At 35.8% G+C, this 21,221-nt stretch overlaps 1 pseudogene; it reads right to left on the reverse strand.

Moving 5' to 3' along the window:
* Positions 1-19,033: 19,033 nt before the first annotated feature.
* On the reverse strand, positions 19,034-20,858 carry LOC105066652 (endonuclease G, mitochondrial pseudogene; annotated as a pseudogene).
* Between the last annotated feature and the right edge of the window lie 363 nt (positions 20,859-21,221).

Genomic DNA, 21,221 nt, shown 5'->3' on the forward strand with positions numbered 1-21,221 from the left:
ACTTTCTTGAGCTTTCTTATAATTATACTCTACTTGAAGTTTTCAAAATGTATTATTGCCCAAAGCACACTGTTCAGATCCTTCAGATACAAGAGGCCTTAAATAATCTATTTCCTACTGCTGTGACAGAAGTTAAATGGGACTTTTTCTGAGATTTCAGAGATCATGGAGTAATCCTCGAGGCCAAAGAGGACTGTACTGACAGATCAGCTAAGCAGGACATGCACAGAAGTTGGAGCTCTGGTTTTGCAGTCCCCTTGCCGTCCACACCTAGGCCACGTGAAGAGAGGCTAGTGAGATGGAAACAACAGAACTAAATACCCTGCACATTTCCCTCTTTTTCCTATGAGTGCTCCATCAACCCTAAGCAACATGAGAATTGAAAAGAGAGCACAAATGGAGAACTCAATGTGTTCCCACTGGATTTAAAAAACGGTGGTTCCAGGAAGGTACCTGAGAGGATTTGAAGGCCAGAGACTTTGAAAGACTCAGTGAATAAACCTCTTTCCTTAAATAAGTGTAGTGTGTATAAATATGTATGGAATTGAGTGAAACGTGGCAGTCAAAGCGGGGTGAGGGAGAAAATGCACCCTTAGTTGGTCACTCATGGAGGGAGATAGAGGAGAAAGGGCAAACTGATAGAATTTCATGTGTCACCTAGTTTCTCCTTAGGGCTAGAGGAGATGGCAGACAGAGTCATTAGCTGTTCCAATCAGTCTCTATCATAGCACCAAAGTATTTACAGTTCTGAAAAATCTAATCACATCTCATATCAAATTTTCAACTTCACATTGTGGAAAAAAAAGCCTGCCTCCTTTACCTCCAATTTCATCTAATTTAACTTTGGAACCTACAGTTGGGGAAGCCAGGTGTGTCTGGTTTCTTTCCTTTCCCCTTTCTCTTTGATTCTCCTGGGTTAACTCCACTGTCTCTGGTTACTACAAGGCCAGAGCCAGGAAGAGAGGAGAGGAAAGAGCAGAAAAGGTTCCACTAGACTAGAATAGTTGTTCCTGGTATCAATACTCACACATTGTAACGTGTTCAAATGTTGACTGAGGTCCTTGTTTGTATGATCCTCCAGGTTCTTCCTTTACCCCACAGCATCAGCTCAGCCCTGGATTCTAGTGGTATCGTCTCTACAAAAGCTCTCTTCATTAGACCTGGTGGTTTTCTTTCAAGATAATCTCTATCCAGCCCCCTTTCTGGGGCTCCAGCTCTGGAATATGAGAAAAACTCCAGATGGTGGAAGTAAAGCTTACACCTTCAGTGGCTCTCTCTCCTCACTCCTACCAGTCTTTTATTGAAGTACAGTTGACTTAACATTATATAAGATACAAAGATGTATGTTTTGAAATTTAAAAATTATACTTATGAATTTTTCCTACATTGGACAGTGTCATCTTTTCTCTGAGACCATGACTGACACAGACCAAAGTCGGGGTGAAGTTTATGGAGAGCAAATGGTACCAGAATATGTGAAAGAAAATCAGTGTTGACTAGTATCTCAAAATACTGTCAGACTGTGGTAGAGGGCTGCCTTTCTTGAGTCCCAATACCTGTTCTCCTCTACTTACACATTGTAATAAATTTTTAAGCTGGGATTATGGCTGCTTAGCTAAATAATACATTCCCCAGCCCCTTCTCAGCAAAACTGGCCATGGAATTAAGGTCTGCCAGCTGGAGGTGTGTAAAATAATGAAGTCTCCTGGCAGGTCAAGTGCTTAAGGGGAAATGGTGTGCTTCTCCTGTCCTTTCTTCTCCCATTTTGTGGCCTGGAAAATGGGCATAGTGGCAAGCCATCTTGGGCCCTCTGGGTGAGGGCAATGTGCTATCCCTGGTCAGTCCTGCATTGCTGAAGCTCAGACCCCCACATCAGAGAGCTGCAGATTTATATCTTACTTAGATGAACTGATGTTTTGGACATCCTAGCTAACACAGTTACCAAAAAAAAAAAAAAAAAAAAAATGATGACACTTATGTTAATTTTGCAAGTTGGAAGACACTATTAAATATTCTGATTCAAAACTTCAGTCAATTCCATTTTAAGATTATTTATATTGAATTCATCTTATACATGACTGTTATTTTGATATAGATCCTTAATAGATTCAAATTCAAAAGATGATATATTTTTACTCTGTTATAATTTAAAGTTAAGAAAGTGACAAAGTGAAGAGAAGAGATTAAGATGGCAGAGTAAGAAGATGTGGAACTCACCTCTCTCCATGAACGTATCTATTTACCTTTGTGCTCTCTTTTCTTCTTGGTGAGCCTGGCCAGCGGTGTGTCAATTTTGCTTACTCTTTCAAAACACCATGTCTTGGTTTGATTGATTTTTCTAATTTTTTTCTAAATCTCTATTTTACTCATTTCCTCCTTGACCTTTATTATTTCCTTCTTTTTGCTGACTTTAGGTTTTGTTTGTTCTTCTTTTTCTAATTCTTTTAGGTGGTAGATTGCTCTTTTTCGAGGAAGGCCTATATTTCTACGAACTTCCCACTTAGGGCTGCTTTAGCTGCATCACATAGATTTCGTGTGATCGTGTTTTCATAGTCGTTTTTCTCAAGGTATTTTTCAGCTTCTTTAATTTCATTATTGATCCATTGGTTTTTCAGTAGCATGTTGTTTTGTCTCCATACTGTCATTTTTTTCTACTTTGTTTCTCTGATTGATTTCTAGTTTCACGCTATTGTGGTCAGAGAAAGTACTTGAAATAATTTCTATCCTCTTAAGTTTATTGAGGCTTTTTGTGCCTGGATACGTGGTCTATCAGAGAGTGTTCCATGTGCACTTGAAAATAATGTATATTCTGTTTTTTGGGGATGTGATGTCCTAAAGATATCCACCAAGTCCAACTGTTCTATTGTGTCATTTAGTACCTCCATTTCCTTATTAATATTCTGTCTGGAAAACATGTCCAATGATGTTAGTGGGGTGTTAAAGTCTCCTACTATTATTGTATTCCCATCAATTTCTCCCTTTCTGTCTGTTAGTATTTTTTTATATATATATCTTTAGGTGCTCCTATATTGGGTGCATGTATGTTAATGAGTGTAATATCCTCATTTTTTATTACTCCTTTTATCATTATATGGTGTCCTTCTTTATCTCTCTCTATGGCTTTTGTTTTAAAGTCTATTTTTGTCTGATGTGTGTATTACTACTCCTGCTTTCTTGTCATTTCCATCTACATGAAATATATTTTTCTATCCCTTCACTTTCAATCTATATGTGTCTTTCACCCTAAAATGGGTCTTTATAGGCAGCATATTATAAGCTCTTGTCTTATTATCCAATCTGCCACTCTGTCTTTTATTGGAGCATTTTGTCCATTGACATTTATAAGTAATTATTTTAAAAAACATTTTTTTTGTGGGGGGAAGGTAATTAGGTTTACTTATTTATTTTTAGAGGAGATGTTGGGGATTGAACCCAGGACACTGTGCATGCTAAGCATGCACTCTACCACTTGAGCTATACCCTCCCCTCTACAGTAATTATTGAAAGATATGTGTTTATTACCATTTTGAACTTTGTTTTCCAGTTGCTTTTGTATTTATTCCTTGTTCCTTTCTTTTCATTTTTGTTTTTCTTTTTCTGTCTGAAAGTTCTGTCATCATTGTAAGTGGGATATTGAAATCCCCTCCTATTACATTACTTTTAATATCTGCCATCAGCTCTATAAATATTTGCTTTATATATTTAATCTCTAATGTCAGTACATATATATTTAATAGTTTTATATTCCTGTTGAATTGACTCATTACATAATAACGTTCTTTGCATCTAGAGACAGTTTTGGACTGAAAGTGTATTTTGCCTGATGTAAGTATAGTCACCTTTGCTTTTTTCTTATAGGTTATAATTTGCCTGAAATAACTTTTTTCTTCCCTTCACTTTCAGCCTATGTGTGCCTTTAAATCTAAAATGAGTCTCTTACACACAGCACATCACTTGAACTTGTTTGTGTCCTTAATGTTGAAAGCTATGGGTGCACACACTGGGGGCAAAAGCTGCTGAAGTCCTCCTGCTCTTTTTCCTCTATGGGGTGATCACAGCTTAGGGAATCCCTCTTTACACAGAATTCTGCCAGACTGGCAGATGGGTCAGCATATGTAAAATGCTTTCTATGTATTTTTATGCAGTCATCCCTGGTTTCTGTGTTCCAATGAGTTTTTGCAGTTTCTTTATTGTATTTCAGAGCTTTCCTAGTGCTATTTTCATTGCCAGGTAGCGAATTAATCTTTATATATTTATTTATTTTTTTGGTGGGGGGATGAGCATCAGGAGCTCATAGTCTGCCATTTTGCTGACGCTACTCTTGGCGTTTTCTCACTGTTGAGTCTTAAGTTTCCCATCAGCCTTGTAATTTACAAATATTTGATTATAGTCTGAGGCCTGTCTTTTCATTGTCTAAAGAGCATATTTTACTGAGTGAAATATTATAATTTTGAAGAAGTTCAATTTTTCTTTTTTTTATGGTTGTGTATTTCATATTGTATCTAAAAAACAATCACTTTAACAAATGGTGTTGGAAAAGCAGGACAGATGCATGCAAAAAATGAAATCAGAACAGTCTCACACCATATGCAAAAATAAACTCAAAATGGTTTAAAGAACTAAATGTAAGGTATGACACCATAAAACTCCTAGAAGAGAACAAAGGCATATCATTCTTTGACATAAATTGTATCAATATTTTCTTAGATCAGTCTCCCAAGGAAAAAAATAAAAGCCAAAATAAACAAATGAGACCTAATTAAGCTTAAAAGCTGTTTTACAGCAAAGGAAACCATTGACAAAAACAAACAAACAAAAAACTTTTGGAATGGGAGAAAATATTTGCAAATGATGGGACCAAAAAGGGATTAATATCCAAAATATACATACAGCTCATGCAACTCAATCTCAAAAAAAAAAAAATAACTCTATAAAAAAATTGGCAGAAGAACTAAATAGACATTTTGTCAAATAATTAGTGATGTTGAACATCTTTTCATGTGCCTGTTGGGAATCTGTATATCTTCTTTGGAAAAAAGTCTATTGAGGTCTTCTGCCTATCTCTCCAAAAAAAAAAAAAAAGGAATTCAGATAGCCAACAGGCACATGAAAAGATGCTCAGCATCACTAATTATTAGAGAAATGCAAATAAAAACCACAATGTAGTATCACCTAATATCAGTCAGAATGGCTACCATCAAAAAAACCTACAAATAATCAATGTTGGAGAGGATGTGGAGAAAAGGCAATCCTCCTACACTGCCAATGGGAAAATAAATTGACATAGCCACTATGGAAGATGTATGAAGTTTCCTTAAAAAACTAAAAATGGAACTACCAGATGCTCCAGTAATTCCACTTCTGGGTATATACCTGGAAAAAAATGAGACCTTTATTTGAAAAAACACATGCACCCAAATTTTCATAGCAGCACTATTTACAATAGCCAAGGCATGGATGCAACCCAAGTGTCCATCATCAGATGATTGGCTTAAGAAATGCAGAAGTATATATATATATATATGTATATATATACACACACACACACATATATATCTAAAAAATAGTGCAAATGAGTCTTATCTATGCAGGAGGTAGCCACATGAGAACCACTATAACCAAGAGTAAGACTAACAGCACGCCCCAAACAAGACACTGAGGCATGACTTCCAGGTTTCTGCCATGACCATGAGCTTTAACCATTCCACTACTTCCTAAAGGTCAAATGGCTGAGTCTTATAACTCATATACCAAACAGAAAAAGACTCACAGACACAGAAAACAAACTTATGGTTACCAAAGATGGAGGGCAGCAAATTAGGAGTGTGAGATTAACAGATAACCTGCTACTATACATAAAATAGATAAGCAACAAGTATTTACTGTACAGCACAAGGAAATTTACTGAATATCTTATAATAACCTGTAATGCATTATAGTCTGCAAAAAACCTGAATCATTATGCTGTGCACCTGAACCTAACATAATATTGTAAATCAACTGTGCTTCAATACAAATGTAAAAATATATATATATATATATAAATCTCATCACAAAATCCAAAGTCTCATAGATTATCTCCTAAAATGTTTTTTTCTAAAAATTGCTTGATATTACATTTAGATCTTTGATTCATTTCCACTTAATTATTTAAAGTTGTGTTATGTCTCAAGGTTTCTGTTTTTCCTTATGGATACTCAACTGATAAATTTTTATTAAAAAAAGCTATTCTTTCTCCATTGAATTTCCTTTACATCTTTGTTAAAAATTCATTTATTTTATATGTGAAATATATTTCTCTTTCTTTTTATTTTTAACTTATTTAAGCCTTAGACTTATAATGAGTTTCTTGTAGATAGAATATACTTAGTCTGTTTTTGTTTGTTTGTTTTGGAGTTTTTTTAGATTCCATATATGAGTGATCTCATATGGTATTTTTCTTTTTTTTTTTCTGGCTTACTTTACTTAGAATGACAATTTTCAGGTCCATCCATGTTGCTGCAAATGGCATTATTTTTTTCTTTTTTATGGCTAAGTAGTAATCCATTATATAAATATACCACACCTTCTTTATCCAGTCATCTGTTGATGGACATTTAGGCTGTTTCCATGTCTTGGCTATTGTAAACAGTGCTGCTATGAACATTGGGGTGCATGTATCTTTTCAGATTAGAGTTCCCTCTGGGTATTTGCCCAGGAGTGGGATTGCCGGATCACATCCTAAGTCTCATAAATCTTAACAATGTTCTCCTACAGCAGTCTACCCAGGTAATAGATATAAAAGCAAAAATTAACAAATGGGAGCTAATTAAACTTCTAACCTTTTGTATAGTTCTCAATTCTATCAGCAACCCAAAGACAATGTTAGTCCACAGCTTCCCTTTCTCCTGGATCACACTAATGTTAGGAAAACAGTACTAGTTAGTTATGAGGTTTCTGTGGATAAAGAAAAATGATACATGAGTCTTCAGCTCTTAAAATGCTACATCCCCTTCTAAACCCGAATGTTAAAAAACTGTTTTATCTGATGAAGAATGTTTTTTACTGTTCCTATAAAAAAAACAGTGTCATAGACTTTTGACATTGATTTATTTTCTGAGTTTTAGACATATTTTTAAGATGGAGATCCTCAAAGTTCATGTTTCCTGTGTGCTGTTGTCTATAAAATTAAGAAAGGGTGAATAGAGAGAAGAATTACACAGAGTAGGGAAAGCAGTCACTAGTTGCAGTTTTTTTTTTTTTAAATAACTTTTCTTGTGTGTATATTTGGAATTATTTTTATAATTTGTCTTCAGTTCTTACCCTTTTGTACTGGTAGATTTATTGGTTTTTATGATAGTTTGAATGAAGTATCAGTTTGAAATTTCATTTTTAAAGTCAGCTCTCCCTGAGAGAAAACTTGGGACACAATTGCTTGAAATTTATTTTGGAGAGGATGCCATATCTAATACTAAAGTATTATTTTCCTTAGGAGGAATAAGGCTGTTACTAGTAATAGATAGACAGTTGATAGAGAAATAAAGACAGATGATAGACAGATAGGTAATAGGTAGATAGATGATAGATAGATAATAGATAGATAGATGATAGATGACAGATAGATAGACAGACAGACAGCAGTTTATAGTCCCCCCTATCTTTTACTTGCATTGACTACTTGATCTAGGCTTGCTATCTTAATGTTCACTGGAGAATTGCTCAGGAATGGGATACAGTGCAGCCCTTAGTGTGATCAGAATGTGGCAGAGATGCTGTATTCATATTTTCCACAATTCATGGACTTTGTGGGCTTTTCCCCACTCCTTCCTTTTGCATCTGCTTTTTTGGACATATTTATTTACAGTGACTTTAAGGGTCAATAGAATGTATTTGAATCTTGGCTCTTTCCCTTACTAACGTTGCACCCACAGATATACTAAACGATCTTTATGAACCAGTTTCTAATTTGTAAGTGTTAACAACACCTGTAAGAATTCTGGTAAATAGTAAATGTGATCACTCATAGAAATCACCTAACTTAAAGTAGACACTCAAAAAATAAGGTTACTTTCCATATTCATTATTGAAGTGCTTTCTCTAGGAATGAAATCTGATGGATTTCCTTTCTTAAAATATTGTGGAAAAGTATACATAACAAAATTTAACATCTTAAACCTTTTGAAGTGTACAGTTCAGTGTAAACTTAAGACTTTCCATTTTAAAAGAACTTTGTAAACCTTGAAAATGCACAAGCAGCATTATCTATTCTTGAATGTATGCCCTTTGGACAGGTGCTTAGAGGAATATTTTGCGGTGAGGGCTTCTGCTGAGTACCCTTCAGATATTTTAACATAGAAGGCCCTAGGTTCTATATCCCACACTGCTGGGTATTATACAAATATGCTGTGACAGTTATCTTTAGATCTAGTGAGATGAGACAGTGGAGTATCTCATAACCCATCCCGGAGACTTTTTCTGTTTACTTGTTTTCACCTGGCTACACTTGCCTGGGATTTCCTCCACTGGCTTAAAATCATTCGCTCGGCCTTAAAAAGAAAATTCAATATTATTTTGAGATTTCCTAATTCAATTGTGTAAATCATCAGTTTAATCCCATACAGTAGAAATGAAATGCATATGCTCTTTTACAACTAAGAAATTAAAAGGTTTGCATTGTCACAGCTAAGACAGTAGCCAGCCTAGGACTAGAACCCAGGCTGTTTACACCCACAAGCTCCTATCAGTCTTTTTTTTTTTTTTTTTAAAGAAACTTAGCTGAAGCATTTTTTGAGACAAATGAATGACTAATAGACTAGATAGCGAAAGTCTTCTTGCTATAAATCACTCTGTCTACCTGTAAGTGTGCCCATCACTTAGCAATATTAAAGCTGTTGGAGCAAGTTCAATCAAATCTGACAGAAATGCCAGAGGGCACGACGTAGCTTGTCTCTTCAAATTTTATAAATAGACTTAACTGCCACTTACACATCAAACTACAGAAAAATATCTTAGATTCTTTTCATCTATTGTCCTACAATTTTGTTTTCCTAACTCCTCCTATTTCCTTAGTGCACAGTTGACCAGAAATATTAGAGGAAGACAGTGGAAAATATTTTGAATAAAGCAATTGTTAAATAAAAATTAGACAGTCCCCAGCACTCCTTGCCTATGGCTTGCAATATAAATTGCTAGTTTTTAGAAATACATTTATTTCTGAGCCCAAAGCAGAAGCGATTTTGACAAGTATCTTTGAAGAGGCAGCCTTATCCAACTCTAGTATTATGTATTTTCCAGTATTTTCCACTAAGAGTTTAAGGTCGGAAAACTTGGAATCAGCCCAGTGGCAATGAATTAAGAATCTTGTCTTCCCACTCAAAACCTTTATTTCAGATGACTTTAAGTAATGCAAAAACCTATGGTTGTTCAACTTCTAAGGTAACCTGTGAATCTGCACCAGAATACCCAGGAAGAATATTCTCCAGTGCTCACTTCAGATGTGGCCCTAGGGAAGAATTTTTCAGAGATCTAAAAACAAAAGGGATGAGAGGTTCCCAGACAGCAGAACTAAAACTGCTGATGGCTAAGCAAAACTGAATCCAGCTTGAGTATTTAACACTTCATGCCCAGGAGAATTGGGTAATTATTTTGGGCGAATGTTGTGCGCTTTGCTTCCTTCCTTGCTTATAGGGGTGCTTTATATGTAGTTTTCCTGACCCTGCTCTACCACTGTGTATGGGGCAGTTAGAGACAGGTCAATTATCTTTAATTATGGATATCTTTAGAATAAGTAGACAGCTGAGGGGACTGCACCCAAAGTCCTGGGACTGGGACTTATGTCTTAAGGTGAGAGTGTATTTTGAGTATGGAAGTAGGATTCATGTAAATATTTGAGTGGCTAAAGGTGAAGCTGATGACACAGAATGCTAAATTTCTTCCAATCAATAGTCTACCTTTCTTCTAGAGAATCCATTGTGCATTGATTTGTGAAAATGTTCTTAAACTGTGCTTCTCAACACCAACCACATATGGTTATTGAACACTTGGGAGTATGGCTGGTGGGAATGAGAACTGATTTTTAAATTTTACTTAATCCTGATTAAATGTGACTAGTAGTGATTTTACTGGACAGAATAATTTATATTATTGAGGTTCTCTTTTTTTCTGAGCACATGGCTGCCCAGTGAAAGACAGTACTATTTCCAGATTCCCTGTGCCTAGTTTGGCCGTGGCCAGGAAGACTAAAATTTGTTAACGGGATGCAAAAAACCACAATGTGTGCAACTTATATTCTTCTTTTCTTACCCTTTTTATAATATCTGAGATGTACACAGCAGTCGCCTAAAGCAAGTGAATGAGGGCATCACGTTGGGGTGTCAAACAACATAGAAAGACAACTTTTTAGAATAAGATTTTGGGCTTGTTTAAGCCATCGATATTTTGGTATTTTTGATATCAACAATAGTCTTACATTTGGTTTCCTCTTCTTTTTAATATATATTTCTTGGGATTTGCCGTGATTACTGAATCTCAGTGTTCACGTATTTCCATAAGGCTAGGAAGTTCTCAGCCATTAAAAAATAGTCTATCTTCTTGATTTTCTCTATTCTAGTATTCTGAAAATCCAATGAAATGTATGTTAAGCCTTTTATTCCCATCCCATCCTTCTTAACTTCTCTGACATATTTTTTATCTAAGAAAATATCTCTGTAATGCACCAGAGTAACATCTTGAGATGGTCTGTTTTCTGATTATTTGTCTATATATGTATCAGGGTGAGTCTATTTTCAGTTTTTTAAGGAACCTTCATACTATTTTCCACAGTGGCTGCACCAATTTACGTTCCCACCAACAGTATAGGAGCGTTCCCTTTCTCCACACCCTCTCCAGCATTTGTCATTTGTAGACTTTTGATAATGGCCATTCTGACAAGTGTGAGGTGATACTTCAAAGTTTTGATTTGCATTTCTCTGACGCTTAGCAATATTGAGCATTTTTTTTTTCATACACCTATTGATCATTTGTATGTCTTCACTGGAGAAATGTTTGTTTAGGTCTTTTACCCATTTTCTTGATTAGGTTGTTTGTTTTTTTGTTGTTGTTGAGTTGTAGGAGCTGTTTGTATATTGTGGAAATTAAGCCCTTATCAGTCATAGCATTTGCAAATATTTTCTCCCATTCCGTAGGTTGTTGTTTTGTTTTGCTTATGGTTTCCTTTGCTGTGCAAAAGCTTGTAAGTTTAATTAGGTCCCATTTGTTTATTTTTGTTTTATTTCTATTGCCTCAGTAGACCTCACTAAGAGAACATTGTTGCAATTTATACCAGAGAATGTTTTGCCTATGTTATCTTCTAGGAGGTGTATGATGGCTTATGTTTAAATCTTTAAGTCATTTTGAGATTATTTTTGTGTGTGGTGTGAGGGAGTGTTCTAGCTTCATTGATTTATATGCAGCTGTCCAGTTTTCCTAACATCACTTGCTGAAGTGACTGTCTTTTCTCCATTATATATTCTTGCCTCCTTTGTCAAAGATTAATAGACCAAAGGTTTGTGGGTTTATTTCTGGGCTCTCTATCCTGTTCCATTGATTCATGTGTCTGTGTGTGTGTGTGTGTGTGTGTGCACGCGCACACGCGTGTGTGCACATGCCAAACCGTGTTGTTCTGATTACTTTAACTTTGTAGTATTATTTGAAGTCTGGGAGGGTTATGCCTCCAGCTTTATTCTTTTTCCTCAGGATTGCTTTGGGAATTCTGGATCTTTTATAGTTTCATATAAATTTGAGGATTATTTGCTCTAGCTCTGTAAACAATTTCCTGGGTAATTTGATAGAGATCACATTAAATCTATAGATTGCTTTGGGTAACTTGGCCATTTTAACAATATTAATTCTTCTAATCCAAAAGCATGGGATATCTGTCAACTTCTTTGAATCATCTTCAATTTTCTTTATCAATTTTTATAGTTCTCAGCATGTAAGTTTTTCACTGCATTGGGCAGGTTTATTCCTAAGTATTTTATTTATGTTTTGATATGATTTTAAAAGGGGTTTTTTTCTTTCCCTTTCTGATATTGTATTGTTAGTATAAAGAAATGTAAGAATTTTATGTGTTAATTTTGTATCTTGCTGACTTTGTTTATCATTTTTAGCAGTTTTTTTGTGGAGTCTTTAGGGTTTTTATATCTAGTATCATATCATCTGCATCTAATGACAGTTTTACCTCTTTCCTTCCCATGTGATCCCTTTTATTTCTCTCTCTTGCTGATTGCTGTGGCTAGGATTTCCAGCACTATGCTGAATAGAAGCAGTGACAGTAGGTGTCTTTGTCTTATTCCGGATTTTAGGAGGAAGGCTTTTAGCTTCTCACTGTGGGGTATGATATTGGCTGTGGGTTTGTCATAAATTATTTTTAATATGTTGAGATATGTTTCCTCTATACCCACTCTGCTAAGAGTATTTTTTTCTTAATCATAAATGGGTGTTGAATTATATCAAATGCTTTTCTGCATCTATTGAGATGATCATGTGGTTTTTGTCCTTTTTTTGTTGATGTGGTCGATTGCATTGATTGATTTGCAAATGTTCAACCATCCTTGTGACCCTGGGATGAATCCACCCTGACCGTCACATATAACCTTTTTTATGTGCTGTTGGATTCAGTGTGGTAATGTTTTGTTGAGAATTCTTGTATCTATATTCATCAAAGATATTGGCCTGTAATTTTTTGTTGTTATTGTTGTTTGTTGTTGGTGTCTTTGTCTGGTTCTGGTATCAGGGCAATGGTGGTTTCATAGAGTGACTTTAGGAATGGTCCCACTCATCAAACTTTGGAAGAGTTTGAGAAGGATTGGGATAAGCTCTTCTTTGTATATTTGGTAAAATTCCCCAGTGAAACCATCTGGTCCTGGACTTTTGTTTGCAGGGAGGTTTTTGATTTTTTTTCTTATTACCGATTCTATTTCACTTCTAGTGGTTGGTCTGTTCACATGATCTACTTCTTCTTGATTCAGTTGTGGTGGACTCTATGTTTCTAGGAACTTGTCCATTTCTTCCAGGTTGTCCAATTTGTTGGCACATATTTGGTCATAGTATTTTCCTATGGTTTTTTGTATTTCTGTGGTACCGGTTGTTATTTCTCCCCTTTCATTTCTTGTTTATTTGAGTCCTCTCTCTTTTCTTCATGGTAAGCCTGGTCAGAGGTTTGTTGATTTTGTTTATTCTTTCAAAAAAACAGCTCTTGGTTTTATTGATATTTTCTATTGTTTTTAAATCTCTTTAATTTATTCCCTTTCTGATCTTTATTATTTCTTTCCTTCTGCTGACTTCAGGTTTTGTTTGTTCTTTTTCTAATTATTCAGGTGGTAGTTTATGTTATTTGACATTTTTCTTCTTTGTTTGTTTGATTGTTTGTCTGTTTGTTTGTATGTTTGTTTTGAGAAAGGCCAGTCTTTCTAAGGACTGCTTTTGCTGTGTTTTCACTATCATTTGTTTCAAGGGGCTTTTTAATTTTCTCTTTGATTTCATCATTGTCCCATGGTTTTTCTTTTGTTGTTGTTGGTTTTTTTTTTGTTTGTTTTGTTTTTTTTTTTTTTTTTTTAGTAGCATGTTGTTTAGTCTCCATGTAACCTTTTTTCTTTGATTTCTCTTTCTGTGGTCGATTTCTAGTTTCATATCATTGTGGTCAGAAAAGATGCCTGAAATAATATCTATCATCTTAAATTTCTTGGAGCTTGTTTTGTGTCCAAGTACGTCATAAATCCTAGAGAATATTCCATGTGCACTTGGAATATATTCTGTGGGGTTTTTTTTGACATAATAACATTGAGATCTTAATTTCAGTTTTTACACTTAACATTTTTTTAGTTGTCTTTTAAATTTGCTTGTTCTCTTGTTTTTATAGTATATTTTCCCCACAAATTCTAAATAGCCTCTTTAAGCATTATAAACATAATTATTTTATGTTTCATGACTGAAGTCCTGTATGACTACAGTTAATTGTAAATTTAGTTCTCTACTTGTTTTCCACATTATATTGTGTTATGAGCCTTATTCTGTGTATTTTGTAATTTTGAATTGTGATCTTATAATTGATAGAACTTTTTCCCAAAGTTACTTTGGGATACTTGACTTGAGGATGAGCACACTTCTGTGTTCTTATACTTTTACTCTATCAGGGTATATGGACAAGTGTCAAACCAGGTCCATTTCCCAGCTTAGGGTTTCCCTTTACCATATTGTTAGTACAAATTCAAGTGAGACTCAAAGGTATATTCTCTCTACTTAAATATGTTTTAATGTGCATGATTCTTAGTTACTGAGATCTGTAAAGACTCAGGTTTATCTGTAGATTAAGCTTTACTGTGTCACTGTGGTAGCTAGCTTCTCTTCCTTTTTGGATGCCAAATGGTTCTCTTTTGTATGAGCTTACTGATTTGTATGAACTGATGTTTACTCTATGAATTCATCACTTTCAGATCATTTATATTTGCAGATTTTTTGTGAACATAGAGTGGAAACAAATTTTTTTCTGATGAAATATAAGATGAAATTTAGCTTTGGCTATTATATTCAATTTAGTCATAATTTTCTCATTTCAATGATTTCTGTGTATATGTGTGTGTGTGCATGTATGTAAGCTTTAATTAGTAGAAATCTAAATATTCACATGAAATATGTTCTAAGTACCTTGGAAGTTTTCTACTTTTTCACTGCTTGCCAAAACACTCCTAACATTATACAGACTAAATTAGGCAATTCAAGGTTTGTTTCTTTAATTAAGCTCTGAGATTCATAACGTAAATTAAATTTTAAGGATTACAAAAAGTCATGTAAGTTTATATTCATTAAGTAAAATGTAGCAGCATTTCAAAGTGTGCTTTAATATTTGTGGATATTTTTATTACAACTACTTGCTCTAATTTTAGTGAGCACTCATCAGCATTAAAAAATGATTATAACTTCATATTTCACTGACTCTATAAAAATCTCACATATGGATATATGTAAATAGATTATAAAATGTGCTTGGTGGCTTATAGTAAATAGAGTTTAGGTCCTGATAATGCTGCATGTCAGTTGAATATGTGATATAAAAATGATTCATGAAATGTTAATTCAGTCAGGTACTCTATTTCTGTGTATAAGCAGCAAAAAATTAAAATGTACTTTTCTTTACTGTCATAGAATCAGACAAGGATTTTGCAACATGGGTCATTATTTGAACATGATATAACCCAGACAAATGTTACAGAGTAAATGCACAAGTTGGCATGCTACTAAAGCCACAGTGATTACCAGTGCTTACCACATGCTCCCATATTTGATAAACAGCTTTTGACATGAAGTTATTTTTGGCTTGGTGCATGGATTTATGTGACTTGCTGTACCTGAAATACAGTTTCCTACATAGTTTCACATCACAAGACCAACTTTTGCTTTGCCCTTTTCTGTTCTGTATTTATTTAAATCCCATCTTAATTGCCTTAAATCTCAACCTGTATTCTCTTAATGTGAATCTGGAGTAACAATTGAAGCACCATTCCTGGCATGGGCTACATGCCCGTGTTGATCTCTGCCATGTATCCTGTCCTTTCCTTTGTTGTTAGACATTTTGACTTACAAATGAAAGTTGTATGATGGTTTTACTTCAGTTGTTGAATATTTTTAGCATGCATTTCATATTGTTATGACTTTCTTCCTTCATATTTTAAAAAAAATTAAATTTGCATTTATCTACACTTGTACACTGAACAAAGTACAAATCAAAAATGAAAAAAAAAAACCACTTGGTGTGGTGTGTAGGCTGCAATTGGGTAATATAAACATTGCATTGCATCATAAAGGGAAAAAAAGAAAAAGCTTGGTCCGCAGATGGTGAACTACAGGAAATAATTTTGCTTTCCATTTCTCCACAGGCTTTACTGCTGAACAACAGGAAAACAAAGATATTAGAATACTGTGTAAAATGAGATCATAGTCTACACTCAGACCTGCAGGGACACCTAATAGACATCTGGTACTAGATTCTCATTGCTAATCTTTGGCAGAGAAGGCTACAAAATGACTCTTTTGAATGTAGCCCGTGATGCCAAATCCCACTGAGATAAAATACATAGTCATATACAACATAATTCTTTGATATCCCAAACAAGGACCAACATTTTTTTTCCCAAAGAAATATCAAGATATTTTGTATCAATACATTAATATTACTATGTTATAGAGTAATCTTCAAAAACCAGAAATAAGCAAGCTTTAGACTTTCAAACTGATTCTATAAAGAGATCTGATGAGATTTGATATGTAATATATATATTTTAAAAACCTAGGATATTTAATTGAAATTGTTAAAAATTGAGTTCGTTCAATAACATTTCAGATAAATTTCATGAAATTATTACCTATAAAGCCCAACTTTGAACTTCAGGAACTCTGATGTCATGATATTTTAAATATGATATTATAGAAAATGTCATTTGACACCAAAGCCAGATGAACTCATATGATCAATCTTTATTTATTAATTGACTTTTTACTTGGTAGGGCACTCCTTACAAAGGAAGGAATGAATGTGAATTGGGAATAAGAAGTTTCAGAGACGGACACACCTGTATTAAATTCTGGCTCCATGTCTTGCTAATGATGGCTATGCCATGACTATTCTATTATTTACGGGTAATTTCCTCATCAGTAAAATAGTACTATTGATAACTACCTCATAAACTTGCTGTGAAGATACAACAGGATATCTCAATGAATATTATATTGGTAGGGAGGATTACATAAAACTTCCATATTCTAGCATTTGTTAGCTGTTTTGTGAAAGCTGTTTTGAGAAATAAATAGCAATTATCTCCTATGTATCTATTTCTCAGATTTTTTTTTATTTTGCTGTGTCCTGTAACAAGTCTGGCTACAAGAAAATGTATGAATTCTTTGATATATTTTTCAAAGTGCTTTGTTTCTTGTTATCTTTATTGTTGTTTGTAGTGTATAAAATATGACAGCATTATCTGGAGTAGCAGAAGGACAATTTCTAAAAAATTATTTATCCTTTATTTTAAATATTGGTGATAGCTATCAACTTTCTCTAGGGAAATCACATTATTTTCTTTCCTTTTGGTGACATATACCACATATTGGCTTTTGAGATAGATGAAATAAATATGAAATCCATCCATAAGAAACTATCTTACCCTGAATGAGCTATTTGAAGGGGCTTTATGCTTCTGTATAGACAGCTTTATTTTGACTTTTAAGTAACTTAAAAGCTTTTTCAGAATAGAGCCATTGCCTCTTGAGTCACCCATGGGGGTAAATCCTGAGGAATATACAATTATAATCTTGTGAATGTTATGAAATTCTTTCCTGAGATTTATAAATCATTTAATTATTGACTAAATACAGTTAACCCTTGAACAACCTGGGTTTGAACTGTGTGAGTCCACGTATAGGTTGATTTTTTTCATTAAATACTTACTTCCATACCACAGGATCAGTGGTTGGTGAATCTGCAGGTACAGAACAATGAATACATAACAATGTAAAGTTATGCACGTAGTTTTGACCGCATGACCACCCCTAACTCCACATTGTTCAAGAGCCAACTGTATCATTAAAAAAATTGTTTTGAAGAATGTTATTTATCTGTGATTGTTAATTTTGTGTGTCACTTTGACTGGGCTGCATGTTACCCAGATATCTGGTCACATATTCATTCTATGAAGATGTTTTTGGATACAATTGCCATTTAAATCGGTATAGTGAATAAAGCAGATCAGCCTCCATTGTGTGGGTCGACCTCATCTAGGCAAGTTAAAGGCCTGAATAGAGTAAAAGACTGATCCTCCCCCGAATATAGGAGAATTCTCCTTTCTGGTAGCCTTTGAATTTCCTGGTTCCACAGCAGCGCGCTGATCTTTGGACTCAGACTGGGACATTTGCTCAGAAAATGTTGTGCTTGCTAGTCATGTATAAGCCAAGTCCTAATAACAAATCAGTCTCTCTATATAGCAGATAGATAGACAGATCACAGGATTTCTGACGAGAAATCCACTATAATTCTTACTCTTATTCCTCTATACATATGTGTAATATACATTAATTTACATATATACAAATTGCTAGGCTTTCTTTATTTACATACCTCAAAAACTTAGGGAATATGCTGATTCAGTAATAAGTGACTCTTAGGTGATAACAGTTGAAAGGTTTCAGGCATGTACGAGTGAAAATACGTGATACTTTATGCAAAGGAACAAATGTTTGCTTTTGTTTTGAGAAGACATGAATGATGAAAAATTGAAGACATTTGCAAGGTAATCTGAATGCTGTGGTCCTTTCCATTTGTTTCCTTATTTATCCCTAGAATATCACTTTTTATTCTTAATTACTTGAAATTAAGTCACCCTTCTTAGATTGAAAAAAGTGAACAAGAAATACTGAAATCATACTACAATCACCATCACTTAATTTGAAACTATGAACATATAGCTGAACTGGTTTTCATTTTCCAAATTATTAACAGTTTAGTATGAAAAAGAAAGTAGATTCATATTATATGGAAGACAAACTCTAAAACCTGACAATTTTATGTCATTCTATTACTATTTCTTTCTTTCTTCTTCATTCTCTTTCTTTCTTCTTTCTTTCTTTCTGCTCGTTTTGCCTTCTTTGGTTTTAATGAAGCATTTCATAGTATTCAATTATCTCCCCTATCATAGCATATCTATTATACTTCTTTTAAAAAATTTAGTCATTGCCTTAGATTTTGCAATACACATTTACAACTAACCTAAGTCCACTTTCAAATAACAGTACACTGCTTCATGAATAGTACATGTAGCTTATAATAGAGCAGTCCCAATTTCTCCCTCCCATTTCTTATAATATTGCTTTCCATTTATTCATATACTTTAATTACCCTATACAGTGTTATTATTACTATTTGAACCATTATCTATTAGATATATTAAGAAAAATTATCTCCACTTATTTCTTCTTTAACATGATTCTTTCTTTCTGTAAATATAAGTATCTGACCTGTATTATTTTCTTCTCCCTGAAGAACTTCTTTTTAACATTTCTTTCAAGTCAGGCTTATTGTCAATGAATTCCCTCAGGTTTTGTATGTTTACGAAAGTCCTTATTTTTTATTTACTCTTGAAGGGTAACTTGACTGCATATAGATTCTGAGTTTCACCACCATTTTAACTATTGTACTCCATTGTCTTGTATCTTGCATTATTTATGATTAAAAATCCACCATAATTTTATTATTTTTCTTCTATGCATAAAGCGATTATTTTTCTCTAACTTCTTTCCAGATTTTCTCTTTGTATTTGGTTTTCTACAGTTTGAGTATTATATGCATAGGTGTAGTGTATATGTGTGTGTGTGTGTGTATACATATACATATATATATATAACTATTTTGTGTTCTCTGAGCTTTATGGATGTGTGGTTTATGACTGTCATTAATTTTGGAAAATTCCCAGCCATTACTACAAATATTTATTTTACTCCCTTTTTTATCTTCTCATTCTGGTGTTCCAATTATACATGTTATACCTTTTAAAATTATACCACAGTTCTTTGATTTTCTGTTCTGTTTTTTGCTTTTTTTCCTCTTCACATTTCAAATGTGAGAAATTTCTTTTTGCCATCTTCAAGCTCACTGATTATTTCATCAGTTGTGTCCACACCATTTTCATTTCTCTTATACTGTCTTAGAGTCTAGCATTTCATTTTGATTCTTAGAATGTTCATATATCTGCTTACATTATCCATTTCTTCTTTCACATTGTCTATTTTTTGCATTAAAGTTCTTACAATTTAATCATAGTTTTGATTTGCATTTCTCTGGTAATTTACAATATTGAGCTATTTTTTTTTCATGTGCCTATTGGCCATTTGTAGGTCTTCTTTGAAGAATTGCTTGTTTAGATCTTCTGTTCATTTTTGGATTGGGTTATTTGTTTTATTCTTCTTCTTTTTTTTTTTTTTCTCCAAAAATAAACACCTTTAATTTGACCTAGCCCCGACAACCCCACAGTCTGGCTGGGGCTGCCCCTTACTTGCTGCCCGCAGTGATGGCCTTAAGGTTGCTGGTCCGTGCCAGGATATTTGGCACAAAGAGCAGCCCCGAGGCCCACTCAATGCTCTCGATGGGCACCAGGAAGCGCTCCAGAAGGATTGCCTCATCCACAGGCGCGTTGGGCATCACATAGGAGCGAAGTTCGATCTGCCCGCCTGCTGCCTCCAGGATCAGCACCTTGAAGAAGTGGGTGGGCACCGCCACGTGGTTCTTGCCAATCACCTGGTACTTCACATAGGACTTCCCGTCAGCCTCCGTCCTGGGCAGGAAAAGCGGCCCCGTGCAGACATAGACATTTTGGTAGGTGCGGGTCAGGCTGCGGCTGTACTTTTCCAGGTTGTTCCAGGCATTCTGGTTGAGATGGGGCACCTGGAGGGCGACGTTGCTCAGGCAGAAGGTGTCGTCCATGGCCTTCTGGCTCCAGCGGTGGTTGGCGGCGGCGGCCAGGTGGCCGCGGTCGAAGCCGCTGTCGCGGTAGTCGGCGTTGGTGGCGCGGTGGTATGCATGCACCGAGTCGTCTTCACGGAAGTCGCAGGAGCAGCGGTCACCGTCGCCGCGGAGCCGCTCGGGCCGCAGCTGCTCGACAACCCAGAGCGCGCCGCGGGGGCGCGGGTCATAACACAGCAGGTACTATGACTCGTGGCTCTTGATCTGCGCCAGGCCGGGCAGCCCGTACTTGGCCAGCTCGCCCGGGCTGCCACCCGCCAGGGCCCCGGACACGGCTGGAAGCTCAGCCGCCGCTGCCACGGGCAGCACGGGCAGCCGGCTCAGCAGCCCCGGCGCCTCCGGTGCGCGCCGCCGCCGCCGCCGCCGCCGCCGCCGCCGCCGCCGCCGCCGCCGCCGCCGCCGCCGCCGCCGCCGCCGCCGCCGCCGCCGCCGCCGCCGCCGCCGCCGCCGCCGCCGCCGCCGCCGCCAGCCCTCAGCGGCTGCGCCCAGCCCCGCGCTCAGCGCCAGGGTCAAGCTGGCCCGCAGCGCCTGCATGCTCGGGGATTGTGGCCGAAGCGTGGACAGAGGGCAACTCGCTGTGCCTATTTGTTTTATTCTTATTAAATTGTATGAGATGCTTACATATTCTGGAAATAAAACCTTTGTCATTCCATCATTTGCAAATATTTTCCCCATTCTGTGGGGAATGGGTTGTCATTTTGTT

Source organism: Camelus bactrianus, chromosome 29, assembly GCF_048773025.1.
Source record: "Camelus bactrianus isolate YW-2024 breed Bactrian camel chromosome 29, ASM4877302v1, whole genome shotgun sequence".
Taxonomy (NCBI): Eukaryota; Metazoa; Chordata; class Mammalia; order Artiodactyla; family Camelidae; genus Camelus; species Camelus bactrianus.